This window comes from Mustela erminea, chromosome 16 (assembly GCF_009829155.1).
Source record: "Mustela erminea isolate mMusErm1 chromosome 16, mMusErm1.Pri, whole genome shotgun sequence".
Taxonomy (NCBI): domain Eukaryota; kingdom Metazoa; phylum Chordata; class Mammalia; order Carnivora; family Mustelidae; genus Mustela; species Mustela erminea.
Window position 1 is genome coordinate 3,446,373 of NC_045629.1, and position 25,249 is coordinate 3,471,621.

At 36.0% G+C, this 25,249-nt stretch overlaps 1 protein-coding gene across 2 annotated transcripts in view; it reads left to right on the forward strand.

Moving 5' to 3' along the window:
- SNTG1 (syntrophin gamma 1) overlaps positions 1–25,249 on the forward strand; it is a 954,619-nt gene that overhangs the window by 100,995 nt on the left and 828,375 nt on the right. The window lies entirely within an intron of this gene.

The following is a 25,249-nucleotide window of genomic DNA, read 5'->3' on the forward strand; positions in this document are numbered from 1 at the left end:
GAATGAAGGCCATGCTTTAAAATGTAGGTTGTGTCATTATTCCAATATGGTGAGGTTGGCACATCAGGAGATATTGCTATTGAAGTGATAGTTTGTGGATCAGTTTCCAAGAGGAAGGGACACAACACCTCATGGGAGTTCGTGTGGGAAAGTACCAGGTCCAGTAACAAAGTAGAGGATGAGGGTCCAACTCTGAGCAAGAGACTTTATTGTGGTTTCTGTGGGAAATGACAAGTGAAGCAGGATAAACAGGTTTAGATTAATAGTATAAAACTTTAAATGCATTTAACCTATTTCCCTGAGGAAATTAGAGAAAAAATAAACATGGGCCCAGGGTTTTCACAGGTACCCATGCTGAGAGAGGACAAACCTGAATCCTGAAAAATTTACTCTGGAGGAGGAATTCCAGAATCGCAGAGTAAGGACCTCAATTAACTCAGTCTTTCTCTAAAGTGACAAAAATATGACAAAACATCTAAAATCAATCATGTCATAAATTGGGCAATTAACCAAGCCTACAAAATGAACCAAAGATCATTTATCTGACAGAAAATATTGAACTACAATGTGACAACAGGCTCTGTGATGTTTTAACTTGGGACTCTTCCCATCCTTCCTCCCAGCTGCACATACAGACCAGTCCAGTGCTATAGTAACCAAGAGCCAGAATCATTGCAGACAATGGAGAGATGTGACTATTTTTACAGCTCCACTAAAGCACCATCCCTTGGGATGCCTGGGTGCTCAGTTGGTTAAGCATCTGCCTTCAACTCAAGTCCGAATCCCAGGGTCCTGGGATTGAGTCCCACTTCTGGTTCCTTGCTCAGGGAGGAGCGTGCTTCTCCCTCTGCCTTGCTGCTCCCCCTCCTACTGCTCTCTCTCTCACACACAAATCAATAAAATCTTAAAAAAAAATAAAACACCATCTCAGGGCACAGTCAATATACTGTTCAAATTTTCAGTTCTTTGGAAAATCTCAGAGTATAGGAGCTATTTGATTTGATTCAGAGCTCAGCTCAGAGTCGGGGCAGCAAATAAAAAAGTCTACCCCCATATTAACACAGAAACAACAGAAAACTGCAGGCAACATGCTAGATACTTAAGGCTGCCATTCAGTTGGGGCAAATAAGAGTCTGGTTATGAATTTAAAAGGAAACAGAACCAAAAGACAGCTGATAGAATGGGAGAAGATATTTGCAAATGACATAACAAATAAAGGGCTAGTATCCCAAATCTATAAAGAACTTAAACTTAATTCCCAAAGAATGAATAATTCAACCAAGAAATGGGCAGAAGACATGAACAGACATTTCTGCAAAGAAGACATCCAGATGGCCAGTAGATAGATAAAAATGTGCTCAACATTACTTTGCATCAGGGAAATACAAGTTAAAACCACAAGGAGATAGCACATCACACCCGTCAGAATGACTAAAATTAGCATGTCAGGAAAGTTATTGGTGAGAATACAGAGAAAGAAGAACCTTCCTACACTGTTGGTGGGAATGCAAGTTGGTGCAGCTACTCTGGAAAAGAGTATGGAGTTTCCTCAAAAAGTTGAAATTAGAGCTACTGTTGACCCAGCAATTTTACTACTGGATATTTACCCCAAAGATACAAATGTAGTGATCTGAAGGGGCACGTGCACCCTAATTATATAGCAGCAATGTCCACAATAACCAAACTATGGAAAGAGCCCAGATGTTCATCGACAGAAGGATGGATAAAGAAGATGTGGCATGTATATATATATTCAATAGATTATTACACAGCCATAAAAAATGAAACCTTGCCATTTGCAATAGCTTTGATGGAACCAGAGGGTATTATGCTGAGGGAAATGAGTCAATCAGAGAAAGATAATTATTATATGATCTCACTGATATGTGAAATTTAAGAAACAAGGCAGAAGATCCTAAGGGAAGGGAGGGGAAAAATGAAACAAGATGAAACCAGAGAGTGAGACAAACCATAAGAGACTCTTAATCTCAGGAAACAAAATGAGGGTTGCTGGAGGGGATGGGGTGGGGATAGGGTAACCGGGTGGTGGACATTGGGAAGGGTATGTGTTGTAATGAGCACCAGGTATTATATAAGACAGATAAATCACAGACTTGTACCCCTGAAACAAATAATACATTATAATAAATTAAATTTAAATTAAAAAAAATAAAACTCAACAATAAACAAAAAAAGAAATCACACGAACACAATGATAAGGACCTCAAAGAAGCTTTGATAGGTGTCTGAAAGTATGTGTCTATGTACAAGAAAGATCTGAGAAAGAAGGCACCAGTCACTCAATGTTGGATTACCTTGAAGCCCTGTAGAAACAGGAAATGAGAGGTATAGCTGTCTTATAGGTTGTCTGAAGTTGAAATGTATGCTCTTACACACAGATCCTCATGGCAAAGGATGGAAAAATACAGGCAAGGCACCTAAGGAAATCCAACCAATCATTGACTGATCCCTAAATCATAATGACCAAGGTACAGTTCTTAGGAAATTGAGCTTAAAAATAATAACAAGAATTTAAAAACAATGGTTTTGGAGATATCAATGGCCATAACGTATAGGAAGTACACAGACTCTGTATTAAATTAGTCCAGGAGTTACTAAACAAATAGTAACAGCAGCAAGATACCTTGCAAAGAGGTGCAGAGTGGAAGAATCTGACAGCAGAGAAGTTATGATAGGTCCAGTTTTCAACAAAAAACAATTATGAGGAACACCTGGGTGGCTCAGTTGGTTAAGTCACTGCCTTCAGCTCAGGTCATGATCCCAGGGTCCTGGGATCGAGTCCCACATCAGGCTCCTTGCTTGGCAGGGAGCTTGCTTCTCTCTCTACCTCTCTCTGTCTCTCACACAAATAAATAAATAAATAAAATCTTAAGAAAAAATATGAGACAGGCAAAAGAAAAACACACATATACACACACACAAAAAGAAGGGAGCCAAAAAAATATATATATACAGGAGCACAGATTTGGGACTTAGTGGAAAGAGACTAGGTTATAAAAATAAAAGATAGATAAAACATACAATTTATACTTTAACCAGTGGAGCTGGAATAACAATACTAATATCAGACAAAATACAAAATATGAGAGACTGTGGACTCTGAGAAACAAACTGAGGGTTTTGGAGGGGAGGGGTGTTCAGGGTTGGGTGAAACTGGTGGTAGGTATTATGGAGGGCACGTCGTATTGCATGGAACACTGGGTGTGGTGCATAAACAATGAATTCTGGAACACTGGAAAGAAGTAAAATAAAATAAAATGGAAAAAATAAATACTGTAGCATTGATAGGAGCAAGAGTCACTGTAATTTTAAGAAAAAAAATGCTAGTGGGGTTTTTAATATGTCAAGCTGCTTATAATATTTGTATAAAGTGGCAATGACTCAGAATAGTCAAAATAACTTTAAGAAAGAATATTATTGGAAGATTCATTTTCCTGATTTCAAAAAACCTCCTGGAAAGCTACAGTAATAAAGATATTGAAGTATTGGCAAAAGGATAGACATCTAGATCACTGGAACATAATTGAGAGTCCAGAACTAGACATTCACATTTATTCTCAATTCATTTATGACAACAGTGATCACTCAATGAGGAGAGAATAGTCTTATTAACAGATAGGGCTGGCACAACAGAATATCTACATGCAAAGAATGAGTTTGGGTCCCCACTTCTTAACATAGTCCAAAATCAACTCAAAATGAACTGTAGAGCTAAATGTAAGAGCTAAAACAATCTAGCCAGAAGGAAATACACAAATAAACTTCAGTTACTATGTATAAGAGAATGTGTTTTTACATATGACACCAGAAGCAAAAACAAAAAAAGAAAAAAAATAGATAAACTGGACATAATCAAAATTAAAAACTTTATGTCAAAGGGCACCATAAGGAAAGTGAAAAACAATGCATAGAATGTTTTCAAATTATATATTTGGTAATGTTTTAGTACCTAGAAAATAAAGAGCTCCTATAACTTAAGAGCAAAAAGATAACCCAATTTTCAAATAGGAAAGGATTTTGCTATATGTATCTCCAAAGACAATACACATAAAATAAGCACATAAAAAGATGCTCAACCTCAATAGTCATTTAGTCAATGTAAATTGAAAGGACGTTGAGATACCACTTCCCACCTACTAAGATGGCTGGAATCCAAGAGACAGAAAAGAATAAGCATTGACCGGTATGTGGAGAAAACAGGCCCCTTGGCTATTTCTGTTGAGAGGTAACCTGGTGAAACCCTCTGTGGAAAAGAGCTGGGCATTCCTCCTTGCAAATGCAAAGTTGGAGCCACCATCTGATTGAGCAGTTCCAAGACTGGTTATATATCCAAGAGAAATGGAGACATTTGTCCATGACGGTTCATAGCCATATTCTGCATAATATCCCCAAAGTGGACACATCATAAAAGCTCATCAACTGATGAATGGATTAAAAAATCCATTCATGGTTTATCTATACAATAGAATAATATTTAGTGATGTAAAATAATGAAATACATGCTACAACATCAATGGCACATGGGAACATGCCAACTGAAAGAAGGCAGTCACATAAGAGCACATATTGTATAATTTTATTTATTTTAATATCCAGAACAGGCAAATACTTAGAGACACCAAATAGATTAATAATTCGTAAGGTTGCGTGTGGTGGAAGGATAAGGGGAAAACAGAAAAGAGGAATGCCTGCTGGTGTGTATGGAGTTTCTTCTTGGGATACTGAAAAAGCCCTAAAATTAGTTTGTGGTAATGTTTGCAGAACCCTGTGAATATATAAAAAAAGGCTCAAGTGAATACATTGAATGGGTTACTTTTATCTCAATAAAGCTTTAGAAAAAGTTTCCATTTTCACTCTGATAGATTTGAGAAAAATTATTTAGTTCTCTTATTTGATAAGATTCTCAGACTTTAGAAAGAATAGTTAAATAGAGAATATGCTTACAAACACAATAAATGCAGAGAGTTTGCAGAGGTGTGTGTAATGAATGTGTTGTACGCTTTACGATGGAGAAAGAACAGTCTATTTGTTGAGTGAAATCCAAAGAACCTTCCTTTATACTTTCTACTTATTTTCAGCAAAATTTTAATTTAACTTGGTTTCTGTAGCTGGAAAATTTTATCTGGGCCATTCATTTATCCCTTTAGCATCCGCTTATGCATCTGTTTGTTCATCCTTCCATCCCTGCATCCATCCAATACACTTTATGAACCTCTTAGCTCAAAGGAAGAGAGTTCTGGATGTGTTTTATGCATTCAGTAAAAACATAAATAACAGAATCTCTCAAAATACACAAGGATATATTAAGAGTAGATAGCAATATGATAATAAGGAAATGATTTTAAGGCATTGGAACTTGGAATTCAACTGCACAGATATTTGATGGACTTTAATCCATATTGAGATCCCATTGTGTGTAATGCCTTATGCACAGGGGTACCAAATATTCCAAGAGAGATAAAGGTGTTCTCTAAACATGGTTGTTATTTTGCCCCAACTGTAAAATTGAGAAACTATGAAAAATAATGTGATTGGGGAAATAAAACAGATGGTAATTTGGCGGTAGAACGCATGATCACTTATACTGTTAATCTACAAAAAAGATGAGAAAGCAATCAGGTCTACATGTCACTACACTTTGCCATTTAATATAGGATTCCTCTTCTTAAACAGCATTTAACAGGGCAATCTCTTGCTCATTGACAAATCTGAAATCCCAAAGGAAAATATTTGATTTGATGGAAAGCTATTCTCCTCCTTTTTTTGTCTTCTCCTTCTTATTTTTTTCATTTTATTAGAGAAAGGAAAGTTTTCCACAATACAGAATGAGTAAAGTACCTATACTTTCTTTGGGTGGGTTTTGATGTATTTACACTAGGGTCTTCCTAGGCACAAAGCAGACACAAGGCTTCCTACACAGCTGCCAATCTGCTATTCATTTCACTTATAAATCATTGGGTTTAATGCAAACAAAGCTCTGTCAAGTTTATTATCCTTGGATAATAACTTTACTATGTACAGTGTAATCGTTTGGGGAAAATAAACTTTTAATTATATTTAAAATATTCTTTATCTGTAAAGTATTTTTCTTGTAAATATTGTCTATTTAGGCACACTACTAATCTGTATAGAGTTTTTCTTTTTAATCTACATATCTTTTCATAAAAGTACATTTTATTGGAATGAAGATGGTAAAAATATACACAAATCATATCCCTGGGTCGATTGATGATTTTTATTCTGTTAAACTACAATGGGGAGGAGACCACTAATGCTTCTCTTTCTTAGGACATAAATGTAATATATAAGCACCTGGGATTTTGACTTTTGTGTAGTACATGAAGGAATTTACTTTTGTAGATTCAAAGAAATTTGGTGGTGAAAATCTCTGCTTGGTAGGGATTAAATTATTTGGTGGGGGTTAAATTCAAATATAAGTAGGTTCTTTATCCTGTTTTAAAATCTTAGATACAGGCACAATCTAGGGTTTCTCGAACTGTTGTAAAAGCCTGCTATCTCGCATTCACCCCAGATGTCTTTTTACCATAGAGATGGTTAAGGGCCACCCCTAATCTGCTGAAATAGAATCTCTCTGGTGGGGGCAGAGGGAGCTGCATTTTAACTACAGTTCCAGGTGTAGATTTTGCCCACAAAATCCTGAGATCTACAAAGGGCCTTCTGTAGATTTTATTCAGAGCTGACCACCCTTGAAGAACTGGCCGTGATAAACCCCACTGATTTCAGATTTGATCTTTAAGGAAAAGCTGGAAAGTCTATCTAAAATTTTCCAGTCTTACAATGCTCTTCTATCGGTTTCTTTAATTCTGAATCCACTGTCATCGTTTCTCAGTGCTATTAGGTGAATTCTGTCTCATTTACCCTTCTTCAGCTAGCCCCTTTATCAAAACAGATACAGTCTGTTATTCTTCCCAGATCCTCAACTTCTCTTTATTTGTCCCACCAACATCGCATATATTTCTCCATTTAGATGCGAACATTTAATTTGATAGTGAAACTAAGGACACTTACTATAGGTACAGTTAATGTGGGGGCTATAGCAGGCCTGAAGAGTCAGTGCTGTGGCCACAGTGCTGGTGAATTACATAGCTCCTTGATAACCAATAAGCCTGTTCAAGCACCCTCTGAATGTTGGTTGCTACCTATATATGTGTTGAGTTGAGAGAGGTAGTATAACACAGTTAACTTTAAAGATACTTCATTCCAGTGAACAAAGCAGTGATGGAAAAATTTACCATATATGTTAAGGGAGCATGGTCATGTCATGCAAGGAACCTGACTCCACTACTTTCTTGTTCTGTCACAATTTACAAGATACAAAACCATAAGCAAAACCATAAGTGACTCTTGATCTCACAAAAGAAACTGAGGATTGCTGGGGGGAGGGGGGTTGGGAGAAGGGGGTGGGATTATGGACATTGGGGAGGGTATGTGCTTTGGTGAGTGCTGTGAAGTGTGTAAACCTGGTGATTCACAGACCTGTACCCCTGGGGATAAAAATATATGTTTATAAAAAATAAAAAATTAATTAAAAAAAAAAAAAGATACAAAACCACTGTGGGACCCAGTAATGGGGATGGTGAATCCCTGTGATAGGAATAATAACAACTTCTTGAGGCTACTGTGCAGATTAATGAGAGAATGGTGCTGATAAGTGCAATAGTAGGAATCTGTACAAAAATGCTTGAGGTTTTAGAGAGTAAAATACCCAATTATGTCTTGAGATGTGGGAGAGGAGGGCCTCTCGGACAGGCCTTACCAAGGGAGCCAAGCCAGAAGCCAGTGCCGTCATAGGAAGTATGTGAATAGTCTAGCAGAGTAGAGCAAAAACAATATTATTAAATTCTGGAAAGCCACAGAAATCCCAAATCAAGTCACCTTATCGAACAAACACATGAAAGCTACAGGTCCACTCTGGCAATGATGCATCTCCTCTAAGGAGGTCCGCAACTTAGTCAATGTCTTAAATATATAGTGAATTAAATTGGAAGGAACTGAATTTAATTAAGTAGATTAGATTGCCTCTAGGCTACCTCATGTCACCCTTGTACCCATCTGGCAAAATCCAAACTGCAACAAAGAGATGTTGTGGGGTGAGGGTGGATCCTGATTTTCAAGTCATTCTCACACAATACACATATTGGTGAGGAGCAAAATGGACCTTCAGGATCTCCAGGTTAAGGGTATTTAGAATTGTCTTAACAGGATGTAAGTAGATAATGAATGTGATCAGTGGCAAAAGAGAGAGAAAAACAACAACAAAAAACCCCCAAACCAACCAACCAAACAAAAAACCCTCCATCAATGTTTTCTATAAATATATAGTAGGAAAAGAATGGGAGCCCCAGGCTAAGAAGTCTGGCCATTTATGGAAGATTAACATGGATAAAAATAGGTGGATAATAGAGTGAAAATCCTTCTAGACTTGGGGAAGAATTAAACTTGTTTGATATCCATTAAGAGGGAGCCTGTGGAGAGGGACAGAGTAAAGATAGGATGGGCAGATGTCCACAATAGCCAAACTATGGAAAGAACCTAGATGTCCCACAATAGATGAGTGATTAAAGAAGATGTGTGTACACACACACACACACACACACACACACACACAGAAATACTATGCATCCATCAAAAATACAAAATCTTGCCATTTACAATGGTGTGGATGAAGCTAGAGGGTATTATGTTAAGTGAAGTAAGTCAATCAGAGAAAGACAATTATCATATGATCTCTCTGAGATGAGGGATTTGGGAGGCAGGGTGGGGATTTGTGGGGGGCGGTGAGGGAAAAAAATGAAACAAGATGGGATTAGGGAGGGAGACAAAACCATGAGACTCTTAATCCTAGGAAACAAACTAAGGGTGACTGGGGGGTTGTGGGAGGGATAGGGTGGTGGGGTTATGGACATTGGGGAGGGTTTGTGCTATGGTGAGTGCTGTGAATTGTGTAAGACTGATGATTCACAGACCTGTACCCCTGAAGCAAATAATACATTATATGTTAAAAAGAAATGGGATGGGCAGGAGGGAGTGAATCCTAGGACAGAGGTAATGTTAATAAAAATTGGAATGAGTCAGTGCTTCTTACTTATTATTTTCTGTATCCTCATTACAAATGACACATTTATAATTTTTTTAAAGTCAAGTAGCACTTAAGATGGTACTATTTTGTGGATGATGCTTTTCCAGATACAGTAGAAAACTCCTTAGGTCCTTTGTATAAGGTTCCCAGGGTAAAGATGAAAGGCCCTTTTGTATTTGTTGCAAAAACCTTAACCTGTGTATGCAACTATGGGTTTCAGAAAATTATATTTCATCCATGCAATTTTAAGAGTCTTCTAGAGATTTTGTAAGTATTTTGACCATTGCCTCTTCCCTTGTGCTTTTCAACATCTTCCATGTCTTCTCTAAAGACTCCTGCTGCTCACAGCAAAGTTAATGCAGTTTCTTTAATACCCAGTATAGTAGTGGGTTAGTCTTTCCTAAACTGAAAGAATGGGTGGCTATAATAATAGCGACAAAATATTTTAAACATATATTTCCATGACACCCAGATAATAATGAGATGAACTAGAGACCCCAGTAAATGTTTAAGGTCTTTTGTAATCATCAGTGCAAACTTCACTTGGGTCCACAGGCATTCAGGCTTCAGCTCAACTAGGACATCACTGAGTTATATTAAGCCATGGGCATGTGTTTATGTAGATGGTGAGGGAACGCACTTCATTTCTAAACTTGATTCTATATTAAGGTTGTGTCTTTTGTCAGTCTGGATATAGTTTCTGTAGTGGTGAAAAGGAGGGTATTCTCATTTTTACCCATGCATTCTCCGTATGTGATCCCTGGACCAGCTTTGTCTGCACCACCCAGAAACTTGCTAGAAATTCAAATTTGGGCTCCACCCTAGAGCTACTGAATCAGAAACTCTGACAGTATAGCCTAGCAACCTGTATTTTAATGAACTCTCCAGGTGATTTTCTTGTACAATAAGGTTTGAGAATTACTGTTCAAGGCAGATAGAATCAAAATATAAGAAGAGAAATGAGTATGTACTATAAAACCGCATGGCCTTAGACATTAACTAAAGGAAATTTGCAAAATCCTACACGTTAGATTTGTGTCAGGAAAGCTTACTTTTAAACATATGAAAATAACTTACTCCCTTTTAGTCATCATACTCTGTTACCCTCCACCATGTTTTCTATCAAAAACTAATACCGTACTATGTTACTTGAATAATGCCAGTCTCTTTTTGAAATGTAATCTTTTACACATTAATTCTTGGTAATATGTCTTTATAGCCACCACTCTGAAAAATATAGAAAACTGAGAAAAAGACATCTTTTTGATGAGCTTTCTGAAATATAAAAATATATTCTCTCTGGTTCTTTCCTGGCACAAAGTAGGCTGCTGTTTCACATTTTAAAAAAAAGGTATATTCATTAACTTCAGTCATTTATAATAGGCCATTTTATCAGTAATCTGAGTCCTAATTTATCTAAAATTTTAATTAGTTATTAAAAAGGTATTTTTTTTCTCTACTAACTTTACCATGCATTCAACCATGTCTGTCAAACTATTAATTAGTTTAGAGTGATAAATTTGTCCTAAAAATTAATGGAAGGTAAGAAGTCTAGTTCTATGAGATGATGTGATATCCACAGTATATGAAATGTATTTTCTTTTTATAATGCTACTCAGAGGCATATAATAAGTCAAAGAGAAGAACTATTAGATGAGAACTTTATGAAAAGGGAGATGGGAAAAGAAACGGTTTTTGTTTAGTAACTCCTTCAGTCTGAAAAAGCAATGTTGGTATTTTTTTAAAGCCTTTTGACACCAATTCAAGATTTCAGATATTTAGGAAAATCCCATGTTCTTATAAAATTTTACTGTTTTGGAAAAATGTTTGGAAATCTCAGCATGCTGAAAACGTTAGAACCACTCTAAAACTATTCTTTCACTTTGCTCTTGCTTTAGGAAATAACTTCCTAATCGATTCATTGCAATTCTTTTTCTTTCACTGTTACATGTTGGTATACAGAGTGCATCCCACTGGCTACAGTGAAGCAAATAACTCTATTCCTCACATTGATAAAATGCTAGACCAGTAGTTACATAAATGAGCTTGTATCCAGCCAGCAATCCTCCTCAGAGCTCTGTATTTAGGTCTCTGGCCCAGATTTTCTCAACCTTTTAGGCTGCTGTATATTTAGAGTAGAATACAAATGAGTTTCAGAAGAACATAAATTATCTAAAATTGTTCCCTACTGCAAAAAAGTTCAGATGTTTATTTGTAAAGAATTTCTTTGATCACTTGTGTGCTATTTTCCATCAATGCACATTCTGTTTCTGATATAATAGAAAAGTAGTCTTATGTTGTTATCAAGTCCAGTTTTTAGGTTACTTTTCACTCCATGTATATCTTATAAATAATGATTTTGGTCTATTTGTAGGATTTTAAAAAATGTCTTTGGGCATGTACAGACAGTAGTCTATATTTATCTTAGACCTCTTGTTGTGGAAAATCTTTGCTATCTGAATTCTACTTGGTTTGGACTACTTGGTATGTATGTTTTTGTGAATGACAATATAATGGATTTATACCACTTTAATGTAAGACACTTATCTGGCTAGTTAATCTGGTTAAAGGAAATTGATAATGAGATACAGATTGAAGGTTCTAACTCCCTGTTAACCAATTGTCTTCATAAGGAGGAGAACCCAGTGTCCATACTCTTGTGCTGGAGACTACCACATCACAATTGGAAAATGTTGTACAGGAGTGAAATTTATGAGCATAAGGACAGTTGAACAGGAACACAAAACCAAAAATAGAAAAATAGCCCAAGTTAAGAAACCCCAAACAGGATATTTATATATTCATTCAAAAAATTGCATTTATAGCACACATCTATGTGTGTGTGTGTGTGTGTGTGTGTGTGTATACATATATATATATCCTAAAATTATCTTGCCTCCATTGAAAGGAACAGATTCTACATGAAATATCACAAAGAGATGGGTTTTTAGATTTTTGAATTTATAGATTTTGTATTGTTAAAACCTATTTTTTCCCCATTAAGAAATGTGTTTGGAATGTCAGTGATAAAAGAACATTAGAATAAGTATATAGATCAGAGTTAAATAAACAAACACTGAATTAATTCGTTTGACAATGGCTTTTGCCTAAGATCTCCATCCCCATTGTTTAAAACCACATTGTTACTCATGTACAGCATTGCTGTGTCCTCTTAACTGATCACTCACTTTTAGCTTTCTCTCCTGAGTATATCATGTATACTACTGTAAGACTGATCTTTCTACAGATCACTACTAATCATATTTCTGTGTTTCAAATAAGCAAAAGTGGGAATAAGGAGAGTGCTTAGGTGGAATGGAAAAAGCAGGTAATATAGCAAATGGTAGCCTCATCTCTCAGGGCTACATGCTTTCTATACCTCTCTTTGTGATAAGGTTTTGTTGTCATCCTTTATGGCTTCATGATTTTCTCTTTGGTTGGCACCAACCCCATCCAGAGATCTCATGTGTTATTTTGTTGCCCACTGTACTGGGTTTGATACTTGCCCTCCTCCAGATACTGCCCATCCAGAACCTTAAAATGTGACCTTGTTTGGAAATATTCTTTGCAGATGTGACTAGTAAAGATGAGAGCAAGTGGAGTAGTGTGTGCCCAATGTGAAGACATGTGACATGTGAAGACAAAGACAAACATAAAGGGGGAAAAGTGTATGTGACAAGAGCAGCAGAGGTCAGAGTGATGCATCTGTAAGCCAAGGGATGGCAAAGATAGAGACCAACCACTAAAAGCTGGAAAAAGCAAAGATGGAAGCATGGCCCTGCTGCCACCTTGACCTCAGACTTTAAGCTTCTCTGACTGTGAGACAATAACTTTCTGTCCTTTGAAGACACACACTTTGTGTACTTTGTTATAGCAGCTCAAGGAAGCTAATACACCATCCAACACAATTCATTGCACATAGCACCTGTTCAGACTTTGATTTTTGTCCCCATACCCAACTTTCTCAATTCATCCTATCTTCTAATGGAAGATTATTTTGGAATAAATATATTTTGGACTAAATATAAACTACAGAGTAAATACAAACTTACAGAAAGTTGTAAAGATAGTACAGAGATGTCCAGTTTATCCTTCCCCCAGTTTTCTCCAGTGGTTGTTTCTTACATAATTAGAGTACAATATTGAAAGTAAGAAATTGACATTGGTACATTGTGTATATATAGTTTTATGTCATTTTATGACATATGTAGTTCCTGTAATTGCTACTTTGAGCAATCAAGATACAGAATTATTCTATCACTATGAAGATTATATATATTCACACCCCTCCCTTAACCTGTAGACACCATCATGTTCTCTATTGTTATAGTTCTGTCTTTTCAAAATATTATACATATTGTAATACATCACTTTAGAGATTGGCCTTCTTTTTCAACATAATATTGAGATCCATCAAAGTTATTGAGTGCATTAACAGTTCATTTTTATTGTTAAGTAACATTCCATGGTGTGGATTTTTTCAATTTATGAACTTTCACTTATAAATTTGATATATCTTAAACTATAATTTGCTATAATTCATAAAGTTTCCTTCAGTAAATTTGTTTAATCATTCAGTCTTTGAGGGATACTGAGCTCTTGACTATTACAAATAAAGCTGTTATGATCAATTGTATGCAGAAATTTGGGTGGAATATAAGCATTCATTTCCCTGGGATAAATGCTCAGGAGTGTAATTGCTGGGTCAGGTGGAAGTTTGATATTTATTTATTTATTTTTTAGAAATGGTTAGAATTATAATTTCTTACTAGCGATGTTTGAGAGATTCAATTTCTTCAAAACCTTGCTAGAATTTACATTTTTATTAATTTCTTAAAAATTTTTGTTAATAAATGTTACAAAATTTTATTATAGTGTTATTTGCATTTCCTTAATGGTTAGAGGTTGAATATGGGTTTATTTTACATCCATATAGTTTCATTAGTGATATATTTGTTCATCTCATTTGCCATTTTCTGATTGAATTGTTTTTTAATGTTGAATTTTGAGAGATATTTTATGTTGCAGTTACAAGTGTACAAGATTTGTGATTTGCAAATATTTTCGCTATGCTTGTGACTTGTGTTTTCATCCCTTTAAGAGGATCTTTTATAGAAAAAAATCTTTTTTTAATTTTGATGAAGTCTGGTTAATCAGTATTTTTCTTTTCTGTTTGTGCTTTTGGTTTTATGTCTAAGATCTCTTTACCTTAGATCCAAACAATTCTTTCTTAAGCTTTATTCTTAAAGTTTTACAGTTGTTATTTTTGCATTTCATTTTGTTTTATATTTTATTATTTTGAAGATTTTATTCATATACTTAACAGAGAGAGAGTGCACAGGCAGGGGGAGCAGCAGGGCAGAAGGAGAAGCAGACTCCCCTCTGAGAGACCCTGGGTTCATGACCTGAGCCAAAGATGGACACTTAACTGAGCCACCCAGGCACCCCTAATTTTACATTTTAACCTATGATTCATTTTCAGTTGTTTTTTTTTTTTTGGTATAAGGTATAAGATATATCTATATATCTATAGATATATCTATATCTTATAGTTAGATGTCCATATTTTTTTTGCCCATGGATGGTCAGTTGCTCAGCACCATTTATTAAATAGACAACAATTACTCCATTGAATTGCTTTTGCTCTTTTGTCAAACATCAGTTGTCGATATATGTATGTGTCTGTTTCTAGATTCTCTTTTTTCTTATTGATCTTTCTCTATTGATTTTATGTCAGTCCTTCTACCAACATTACACAGTATTGATTAGAATGTAATAAATCTTAAAATTGGGTGGAATATTTCACTCATTTTATTCTGCTTTTAGATGATTTCAGTATTTTTTCTTGTCTTTTCAAATACATTTTATTTATTTTTTAAAAGATGTTATTTATTTATTTAAGAGAGAGAGTGAGCAAGCACGAGTTGGGGAGGAGCAGGGCAGACTCCCTGCTGAGCAGGAAGCCCAGTTATGCAGGCAGTGCTCCATTCAGAAACTCCTGGAACATGACCTTAGTCAAAGGCAGGTGCTTAACTGACTGAGCCACCCCATGTGCCCCTCCATATACATTTTAGAATAATTTGCTTAAATCTTCTAAAAAATGTGGTAGGATTTTGGTAAAAAATGTGTTAAACCTGTATGTAATTAGTAGCAAATTAACATTGTCACTATGTCAAATCCACCAGTTTGTGGGCATGGCATTTAATTTTTTAGATCTTACTTGATTTTTTTCAACAGTCTTTAGTAGTTTTGTAATTTTGTGTCTGATATAATATTTGTTAGATTTATAATTAAATATTCTTTTAGTGACTATAAATGGTATTGTGTTTAAAATTTGTATTTCTATCACTAAAGAAATATAATTGATTTTTTTATGGTGCTCCTGTATCCTGTGACCTTGCTGAACTTATGAGTTTTAGGCCTTTTTGAATAGATTGCTTGACATTTTCTGCATAGACCATGATGTGATTTGCAAATAAGAACCATTTTATATCTGTCTTTTAGATTTGTGTGTCTTTTATTTCTGTTGCTTTTCTTAATGCCTCTGGCTATAACTTTCAGTACTATGTTGAATAGTAGTGATAAGAGTAGATTTCTGGTTTTTTATTCCCAATCTTAAGGGGAAAACAATGTTTTATCAGACCATCCGGCTCTCCATTTTTTAGTTACACTTTATCAGGTTTAGAAAGTTATCCTTCTATTTCTGCTTTGCTGGGAGTTTTCATTATGAATGGGTATTAGATTTTGACAAATGCTTTTTCTGCATCAATTGATACGATCATTTGATTTTTTTTCTCTAGCTTGTGAAATGATGGAGTATATGGATTGATTTTCAAATGCTAAATCGACTTTGCATCTGTAGAATAAATCACACTTACTGAAGGTGTGCAATACTTTTTCTATATTGATAAATCTTATTTGTTAATATTTTATTAAGAATTTTTGTATCAAATACACTAATGATATTGGTCTGTAGTTTGTTTGCCTTTTCTTTGACTGCTTTGGTATGAGAATAATACTAGATTCATAGAATGGTCGAGAAATGTTGCCTTGTTTTCTGGATGAGAATGTATGATGAACATTCTTGAATATATGAAGAATATGAAACTCCATGAAACCACTGAACCTATATATTTCTCTTTTGGAAGTATTTAATTATAGATTTGATTTCTTTAATAGTTATAGGGTTATCGAAATCATTTATTTCATCCTTGCTGGATTTGGTAGAGTATTTTTTTCCAGGAATTTGTCTATTTTGTCTAATTTATGTGTGCAGAGTTGTTCATAGAAGCTGTTTTATCTTTTTGCTATCTACACTGTCTATTATGATGCCCCTTGTTCCTATTATTAGTAGTTCATATCTTCTCCCTTTGTTTTTTCTTAGGCAGTCCCACTAGAGATGTGTCAATTTTACTATTTTTCCCCAAAGAACCACTTTTTCTGTCATTGATTTTGTTTTCAATTTCATTGTTTTATTCTCTTTATTATTTATTTCTTTTTGCCTGTTTATGGCTCATTTTCATCTTCTTTTGCTAATTGCTTAAGATAGAAGAATTGATAATTGATTTGAGACTTTCCCTTTCTTCTACTATAAACTTCATGCCCAGAGTTTGCCTCTCAGGATTTCTTTAATGGTGCCTCATGTTTTTCTGTTTGTTTATTTTCACTTTTATCCAATTTGACCTGTAAATTATTTAGATGCATATGTTTAATTTCCACGTATTAGAGATTTTCATGTGATTTCTCTGTTACTGATTTATATTTTGATTCTATTCTGGTCAAATAATGTACTCGATACGATTTCAATTCTTTGAAACCTCTGTTATGTTTTTAAAAGTCCAAAATATAGTCTACCTTTGTCCGTAGGCACTTAAAGGTAATGTTACTGGGTTGAATGTTTTATACATGTTGATTAGATACTTTTGTTTGATGGTATTGATGAGTTCTTTTTTTTTGTCTTTTGTTCTATTAATTGGTGAAGAGGTATGTTGTGATCTCCAGACAAAATTGTGGATATCAGTTCTGTCAGTTTTTGCTTCACATATTGTAGAACTCTGTTATTTGTTATTTGTTACATACACACTAACTGTCCCTCTCTGTCACTGGAAATTTTCTTTGCTCTAAAGTCTGTTTTATCTAATATTAACATAACTACTTCTGATTCATGATTGTATGATATCTCTTTTTTCATTGTTTCCCTGGATATATTCAAGCTGAGTTTCTCATAGTCAGCATAGAGTTTTGCAACTTTATTATTTTTAATCCACACTGCAAATTTTTGTCTTCTAATTGGTGCATTTAGATATTTACATTTAATATCATTCTTGATATCTTGATGCTTAAGTCTGCCATTTATTTTAGCTTTTTTAAATTTTTTCTTATTTCTGTTTACTTTTTACTACCTTTCTCTTGTTATTTAAGCAATATTAAGAGTTCTATTTTAGTTGTAGTGTTTTTGAGTGTTATTGGTTTGCGTAGCATTTTTAGTGGTTGCGGTATGAATTACTGCACACACACACACACCTGGGTATTTAAATATATACATACACATCTATGTGTGTTTACCCATGTGCACAAACAAAAATTCATACAGACACACATAGACATCTTATCAGAGTCTACTGGTATTGCTATTTTACCAGTTCACATGAAGTTTAGAAACCTTACTCGCTTTGCATTCCTTTAAAATCCTCCTTTTATAATATAATTGTTTTATTTCTTTTACATATATTGAGAGGCACATTATAGTGTCATACTTATAGTTTTAACCCTCAGATGTAATCAAGAAAGCTGAAGTGGAGAAGAGAAGTAGATTCTATCCACATATAATTTTGCTCTATCCATATTTTCTTTTCCTTTCCCATTATCCCATTTTCTTCTTCATATTCTTTCTGTTCTGAGAGCTTCCTATAGCTTTTCTTTCAGGGTATGGTCTGAATCTCTGTGTCCCCTCAGCAGTCACTTGTTGAAATCCCAACATCTAATGTGATATGTTAGGTAGTAGGACCTTCGGGAGGTGATTAAGTCATGAGGTGGAGCCCCCCAGAGACCTTATAAAAGAGACTCACAGACCCACAGAGCTCCCTTGCCAAGTCCACCACGTGAGAATACAACAAGAAGTCTGGAACACAGAAAAGGTATCCCACCTGACCCTATTCATACTCTGATCTCGGAATTCCAGGATCCAGAACCATGATTACTAGCTTATTATACAGCATATAACTAAACAATGGCTAGATGGAAGAGATGCACTGGGCAAAGTATGGAGAAAGGGTGCAGTTTCCATGTGCTCTCCAGGGCACCACCCTTTCAGCACATTTACATGTTCACCAACCCCAAAGCTCACCTTATTAGCATAACAAAAGACACATTTTTGTCTCTTTCACTTAGGACATTCCAAGAGTTTTAGGAACTCTGCAAGAAACAGGGACAAAAACCAAATGTATATTTATTACTATAAATCATGGTATCACACTCTTCCATCTACTTAAGTTGTGGGTTTGTTTTAGACAAGAAAATGAGATGTTGCAGATGAAACTTCTTTGAAAACTGTCTTGCACAGTGATAGGCAAAAGTAATAAACTTTCTTAAAAATCGTGGTTAATATATATCCAATATCCCTCATATTATTTGGGATAGAAAAAATGCTGTATAATCTCTTGAATTTGATTGTTCAGTCACGGATAGGAAAGAGTGAGCAGTAAGAAGGGAAAATGAACTCTTGGCAACCACTTACTTGATAGTGATAAAACATTTTTAATTAATTGCGTTCTTTGTTGGTGAAAGTCACCCCACCATAAAGAAAAAAAGAGCAGGGATGAAGGTTTTTCTTCTGTTAAAATAGAAAAATCTGGAGCCGTCAGGCACAAGTTTCCATGAGGATCTGGATTGTGGGAGAAATTAGAGTGTTTCCCCTTCTCAATCTGAAGAAATGTAGCAATTGGACCATCAAGCTTGTTGACAGAATGCTTTCAAAGCATTAGAAGGAAGCTGCCAAAGAAGCATGAAGAATGATAAAAATCATACTCCTTTGTCTTCATTTCATTAGAATAAATAAAAAGTGATACAATGTGGATAAAGCTTTTCTTAAACTTGGCTACCTAGTCCACTTAGAAGGCAAACAAGATTGTTGAAGCTCCTAGGAATACTGACTGTTTTTCTGTTTAAGAGGTCTAAATACAAGGTAAATGACAGCATTATTAAAGCACAGGGAAGTCTTTCACTGAAATTGCTTTAGCTGTAAGAGCATAGGTGACTCAGTGAGTTGAAGTTGGAGTAGGGGAATCTTTACTCTTATCTGATTTGAGCCTCTGCCCATAGCCTAGGATGGAATGCCATCCTGGAGAGTTTGGTGTTTTAGAAGCTGAGGTCATTTTCTGAGATCAGTAATATTCTTAAGTAACACCATGATCAGCCTCATGTAGATTGGGATGGATTACCCACCAGCAGGCCAGCATTCCTCAACCCAAATTCTTTTTTTTTTTTTTTTAAAGATTTTATTTATTTATCAGAGAGAGAGAGGGAGAGAGCGAGCACAGGCAGACAGAATGGCAGGCAGAGGCAGAGGGAGAAGCAGGCTCCCCGCTGAGCAAGGAGCCCGATGTGGGACTCGATCCCAGGACGCTGGGATCATGACCTGAGCCGAAGGCAGCTGCTTAACCAACTGAGCCACCCAGGCGTCCCTCAACCCAAATTCTTAATTTACAACAATCATGGGGCTGTCTTATGCAGAACTACCTGCTCTCCAAGCTTCCCTTCTGGCTGCATTCTTTTCTGCTTTGCTGATCTGAGATTTCCTCCTGGCTGGCTCCTTTCTTAGCACTCCGTGTATCAAAAGTCTTACTGAGGCCTGCCTCAGCAGAAGCTTTATTGACCCTTCTAAGGATATTTGGAATTTCCACATTTCCTCTTAGAAATACAGCTCCTCTCACAGAGTTAATGTTAAATGTTGAAGAAATGAACCACATTACTCCTTCTTCATCCTTTTGCTAAAACTGGGAATGATTTTCTACTAGCATTTCCCACTTCTGTGGCCTCCCTTGATTTTTTTTCTTAAACTTTTGTGTTGTTTGCTATCTAATATGAGGCTGCTTGCCTCTTCACTTTCCTATCTGTGAACATTCTTTTCCTATTTTCAGGATATGTAGGTTTGGACACACACAGTCTTTTTTCCTTGTACCTATTTTTCCTAGAGGTGAATAAAAAAGTGTGAAACTCTTATAAAGGTACAAGTCAAATATTTTGGGAGTTGTCAAAATTTTCACCTTCTTACTATAAAAATGTGTGCTGTGTCCCCAAGAAGAGTCCTGGTATGTCCTCTTGTATTCAGCTCAGTTTAACTTTAAGAGTCATTTGTCAGTTGGGATTCCAAAGTTCCGGCAAAGGAAATCACTTTTGGCTTCTGCCCAGTGTCACAGGCCTTTATAGATAGCTATCCTATGTAGACAGTCTCAGTAGGTTCTAAACAAGCCATTTAAGGCACAGTGGAATAAAGGGTACATCTGTGACTAGACTAGCAAGTGCTAACCTGACAGCAAGGAAGGCCAGATGGAGTTCCTTTTGAAAAAGATTTGGGTTAATCGTTAGGACAGATGTCCAAGCATGGCCTGCACCTGCCACAATCAAACCACAGGCAAGTTGGAGACTAGTTTTGGGTTTATATCAGAGATCTAGTGAGGAAAAAAGCAAGTGAAAAGGTAGGTCATCAAGAATCAGTATTGTAAAATTTAGAAAATTTGCTCTCTTTATGCCTAGATTTCTGCTTACAACAAGTCCACTCAGAATAACATGATTGAAAAAGGTGTAACTGTGTAGTAATATGAATGAAAATTAGACTTGTTATATATGAACATGCAATAATATGAATTAAATGTGTCATGTTGCATAACACTTTATACTTTCCCATTAATTCTCTCTTGAACATTCAAAAAAAAGCTGCAAGGTAGATAAATAAGATTGTTTTTGATGAAAAAAATAAAATTTTGACATGTTTGTGCAATTTCTGTACAATCTATTTGGATCTTCTTGTGTTCCATGCCCAATGTCACTCTCAACTCTGGGCATGCTCTTTCCTGTACCTGAAAAATCTCTTTCCCACCTTGGCTGTCATTAGGTTCATGCTTATTCTTAAGCATCTTCCTAGATTTAATTTTCTCCAGATGCCTTCATAGTGTGGGATGGATATTCTCAGCAGTACTTCCCCTGTCATCACATATACATTCCATCAACATGGCCTATCTCCTTGTCCATCTCTTTTTTAGATGAGGAATTCCCTGTACACAGGGGAATATGTCATGCATTAAGGAATCTTCAGATTCCAGTTGTGTGCCTAGTCTACACTGGCAGAGGATGAGAGTTGTAGAATGAATGGATGGCACAGCTGATAATTTATTATGTGTATTTAACATGCTAAAAATGAAGTACCTTTTCTTAAGCCATAGCAAACATCCTCTATAAGTTTAGAAGAACTTCTTTTCTTTCCCTCAGAAATATTATATCATATTTTATTTTGCCTAAAATCATACTCTAACAATAGGTGTTGTTCCTGAGCACACAGACTCTTCTGGGACTAGACACTTATGAAATATACAGGAAGTTATGTAAGAACAGAAAAATTACCATTATATAACCTGCAATCTTGAGAAGTGAATACCTATGTAAATTTTAATGATACAAGTTCATCTGTTTACTGCATACTTAACAGCTTCTTCATTTAAACAGTAGATACATAACTGTTTCATAACTCTTTAGCTTTCCAGCATTATGTGGTCTGGATTCCTTTTCCAATTCATGTGACAACTGAACTGCACAGCCAGCACATTTATTTTCTAAGTTTAGGAAGTGATCAGCTTTGTGTGTATTTCCACCCTTAAAATAGACAGTTTTGGTAAACTATAGATAGTTTCAAAGTCGTTATTTTAATGAAGGGTATTTCTAAGGTTTATGATGAGTGTATAATAAACCAGTGTTTCTCCAACTTTATTTCATATGAATCATCCTGGGATTCTGTTAAAGGGAGACTCAGATTCAGCAGATCTGGAGGAAGGCCTGAGATTCTGCATTTTTCACTAGCTCTCTCTGATGGCTTTTAGGTCACCCATGGACCAGAACCTCAAAATACAAGTTCTTATCTGCTTCACTTGAGCTTCATAAAGCTCAAAATGGAATCAATATTAAGTTTGGTAATAAAAATACAATAAGTGAATAGTGAAAATATCAATGCTTCACATTAACTCTGTTTCTTGTAATACCCATGGTGTATTTTTTAAAAAGCTTAGAGATACGAGTTTTAAAACGAGATTTCTGGGATTTGATTTTTGGATCACCATTTTAGTGACTGGTCTTTGGGAAGAATCATTATTTTATTAAGTTACTAGCACTGGGTAGGTGCTAAACTCAAGATCCCTTTTCTGGGTGTTGTTTTGAGAAAAATAGGTAAATTCACATAAAATAGCAATAAGTATGAGATAAAGACATTATAATAATAGTAACTACTGTTATTATAGTCAAACCCTTTATAAACTGATAAAAGAATTACCGAACTTTAGGGTTGAAAGGGATTTTATGATCATCTAACTCAAACTTTCATGTGACATTTGAATCCCATTTGATGAGATGCCCATCCTCGCCCAGATGACAGCCCATGGCACTTGGGATTGATTTAATCACTGAAATCCCCACACTCAGTCTTTAGTCTGTCTTTTGGGAACTCCTGCCTGGGGGGCTCCTTCTTTCCTGTGGACTCCCATAGAAATAGCCTCATCAGTCTTCCATGTGCTGATCCTTCAGGGTTTGATAGTCACTACTAGCTTGCCCCCTTGCTTTTACCTCTTCAGAACGAAAACACAGACTCTTCAGTTTATACCCTCCTTCCCATCTACCCCTGAAGTTAATCTATAGTCCCCACTTTACATCTTAAAGTAGACTGTTGGAGGTGAGTGCCATGTTCCTGGGGTGGACTAATCCTGGGCATGTGCCGTAGGATGGGTTCTCCCACATTCCCTGTTCTGACTGCAGTAGTTCTCTTCATCACATCAACACTATGGCCACATCACAGTGTGGACCCAGAACGGCAGCTGACTGTATCCCACATTCTTCCATGCGTGACTCCGTTACTCTTCTTTCTAGCCCTTCTGTGCATTAGGGCCCTCGTAGAACCACTTACCATGACTCCTGTTAGGTAGGCCTCATGCCAGTCCACATGGATAATTTTCTCTTCAATGAATTTGCTATTCCTCCAATGTTGTTTCAAAGGTAAAAAATGTATACATTAGCCTGACATTGAAGTCCTCCTTTGAGTCCCAAATAAAAGTTCTAAAAGGGAGAACCTTAAAGAAACAAATACAATGACCAATGATACTTAAGGAATATCCTTGAATTAATTTTTTATGCAGTTATGATGAATCAAAGAAAGGGTTACCATAAAAGATTATATTCATAGCTACTTTTACCCAGACTGGTATTTTAGTGTTAACAGGAAGATGAAGTATAGATGCATATTTATTTAATGGGAAATTATCTCATTTATAGGTTAACTAATCTTGATTGATTTTCCTCATTTCTATCCTATTTCTTGATTCTTGGTTATTTAAGTTTACTAAATGCCTGAAGAAAACAGACACCAAATTTAAGATCATCTAGTATGCAGATTTTGTCAGAGCCCTGGAAGAAGAGAGACCGAAGTGACTGCACATTAATTCAAGTTGTTTTTTATGATTACCTATATATTCTAGTATTTTCTTTCCTTCCATTTCTTCTCTTAAAATTGGATGTAGCAATAAGGGAAAAATATTGGCTTAAATATGTCAACTCTATGAGTGTAGCCTCTAGTTTTAATATATCTTTCTGTTCGGTGTTCTGGTAGTGTGAATGGTAGTTTTGCTTTTTATGGCCATGACACTCAGTTGCAAACCTTGCTCCTGATTGGCAAGAACTCACTGCTAAGAAAAACCGGAGGAGGGGCGCCTGGGTGGGTTAAAGCCTCTGCCTTCAGCTCAGGTCATGATCCCAGTGTCCTGGGATCAAGCCCCACATCAGGCTCTCTGCTCAGCAGGGAGCCTGCTTCCTCCTCTCTGCCTGCCTCTCTGCCTCCTTGTAATCTCTGTCTGTCAAATAAATAAATAAAATCTTAAAAAACAAAAAGAAAAAGAAAAACCCAAGGATAAGAAGATGGAGGGGGAGGGTAGGATCTAAAGAGTTTAAATACAATCCAGGAGGAAGTGGCTGCCACATATGAGTGGGCTCTACCCACATGGTGATGAATACAGAGCTAATCACTCATTTGACGTCATTATGACAAAATGACACCACAGACACTGTGGACACTCTCCTTGGCCAACACCTAGTAGGAAAGTGTGTGTTTCCGTAGTTTCAGTTTTTGTTACTCAAGTGTTTGTCTCCTGCCTGACAAATCGCCTGATGCTCACTTTGTACAGCAGATGAGCTCTTCATCCATGATACAGTGTGTTCCAGTGGGACCTGAGGAAATACTGTGCTTACAACATGACATCCCACTGCTTTTTGTGAGATGGAAATAGAGAAAAATTTAATAAGCTGTGGGTGCCATTTGCCTAGAATGGCCACAACAGTTCCCTGCATTTATCCAAATAGCTTCCTATATTTGATAAACTCTGGGAATAAAAATTCAGTTTAATTACCAGGCCATTTCCTTATCTAAAATGGGTATTAGGATAAGTTAGACCCTATAATTGGCTTTTTAAAAATCTGATCCCTTTTATCTAAATCTAATATGGTTGAACATTTTATCTCCTTCATCTTTCCCCATACATTTCTCTAACTATTTATTTATTTATTTTGGCCTATTGAATATGTTCCCTATTACCTCTTGTTGTTGAATTCCCTGGAGTGCTTTAATAGATGTGAATTTTCTAGTTTCTTTCTTCTTCTTTTATGTCAAATTGATCACATTCATTTTGTTTTTTCTAGTGGTGTGGGTACCATAAATTCAAGATCTAGACCCATACGTCATGATTCCAAAGATACCAGACTTGCTTTTGTTAACTGACACGTTAGTGGTGAAGGTGGAGATGACCTGTGCCCATGGTATCCTGCAAGGCAGAGACATTTCCATGGCCATGGACTGAGCCACAGTATAAGGGAAGGACAGAT